This window comes from Schistocerca nitens, chromosome 7 (genome assembly GCF_023898315.1).
Source record: "Schistocerca nitens isolate TAMUIC-IGC-003100 chromosome 7, iqSchNite1.1, whole genome shotgun sequence".
NCBI classification, from domain to species: domain Eukaryota; kingdom Metazoa; phylum Arthropoda; class Insecta; order Orthoptera; family Acrididae; genus Schistocerca; species Schistocerca nitens.
Window position 1 is genome coordinate 428,150,205 of NC_064620.1, and position 2,054 is coordinate 428,152,258.

Sequence of the window (2,054 nt, forward strand, 5' to 3'; positions counted from 1 at the left end):
ACAATCTAACTTTCGTCAATATCTCTTATGTCAGTGGATTTTCCCCGTACGGTAATACTTTCTGAGTTTAGCACAGACACTGAACTCGAAATAATTTACAGAAGATTAAATACGATCTTCGGATGATTCTGGATAGGCCCCGTCTCAGGAGCAATAGTGACGGAGAATTTGACGGGAATCAATTAGAGGCTGGTAGGTTAGAGTGATTAAGGCAGGTAGACGGAACAGTGAATCCCATGAAATTGTCATAAATGCCCTATCCGGAAATAACCTTGAGCCGCTCTCAGAGAACCGACTCGTGAAGGCGACATACACTCCTGGAAATTGAAATAAGAACACCGTGAATTCATTGTCCCAGGAAGGGGAAACTTTATTGACACATTCCTGGGGTCAGATACATCACATGATCACACTGACAGAACCACAGGCACATAGACACAGGCAACAGAGCATGCACAATGTCGGCACTAGTACAGTGTATATCCACCTTTCGCAGCAATGCAGGCTGCTATTCTCCCATGGAGACGATCGTAGAGATGCTGGATGTAGTCCTGTGGAACGGCTTGCCATGTCATTTCCACCTGGCGCCTCAGTTGGACCAGCGTTCGTGCTGGACGTGCAGACCGCGTGAGACGACGCTTCATCCAGTCCCAAACATGCTCTATGGGGGACAGATCCGGAGATCTTGCTCGCCAGGGTAGTTGACTTACACCTTCTAGAGCACGTTGGGTGGCACGGGATACATGCGGACGTGCATTGTCCTGTTGGAACAGCAAGTTCCCTTGCCGGTCTAGGAATGGTAGAACGATGGGTTCGATGACGGTTTGGATGTACCGTGCACTATTCAGTACGGCCAGTGTAGGAGATCGCTCCCCACACCATGATGACGGGTGTTGGCCCTGTGTGCCTCGGTCGTATGCAGTCCTGATTGTGGCGCTCACCTGCACGGCGCCAAACACGCATACGACCATCATTGGCACCAAGGCAGAAGCGACTCTCATCGCTGAAGACGACACGTCTCCATTCGTCCCTCCATTCACGCCTGTCGCGACACCACTGGAGGCGGGCTGCACGATGTTGGGGCGTGAGCGGAAGACGGCCTAACGGTGTGCGGGACCGTAGCCCAGCTTCATGGAGACGGTTGCGAATGGTCCTCGCCGATACCCCAGGAGCAACAGTGTCCCTAATTTGCTGGGAAGTGGCGGTGCGGTCCCCTACGGCACTGCGTAGGATCCTACGGTCTTGGCGTGCATCCGTGCGTCGCTGCGGTCCGGTCCCAGGTCGACGGGCACGTGCACCTTCCGCCGACCACTGGCGACAACATCGATGTACTGTGGAGACCTCACGCCCCACGTGTTGAGCAATTCGGCGGTACGTCCACCCGGCCTCCCGCATGCCCACTATACGCCCTCGCTCAAAGTCCGTCAACTGCACATACGGTTCACGTCCACGCTGTCGCGGCATGCTACCAGTGTTAAAGACTGCGATGGAGCTCCGTATGCCACGGCAAACTGGCTGACACTGACGGCGGCGGTGCACAAATGCTGCGCAGCTAGCGCCATTCGACGGCCAACACCGCGGTTCCTGGTGTGTCCGCTGTGCCGTGCGTGTGATCATTGCTTGTACAGCCCTCTCGCAGTGTCCGCAGCAAGTATGGTGGGTCTGACACACCGGTGTCGATGTGTTCTTTTTTCCATTTCCAGGAGTGTATTAGCTGCTTGTCACCAACAAGCCCGAACCTTTCGACTCAGCGTAGAATGTGGAATCAGTGATCACAAGGTCTTTGCAGCATTACTGAATGCGCCCGCAAACAGGAATGTAAAAGAAAATAGGACGATAAAGTGCTTAGCAAGAGCGACAAAAAAAAAATAGATTTCAGCATAGAAGATTTGACTACAGGATTTTCTCAGCGTCTGCCCTCTACAGCCATAGCTTATAAGGTTACAAACAAATGTTGTGACGAATGTCTGTCTTATATTTATAGTACGGAGGTTGTCTGTTGATAAATTACTTTACCGAGGACTTGTTTGATCGCAGTTCTTTTAATTTCCATT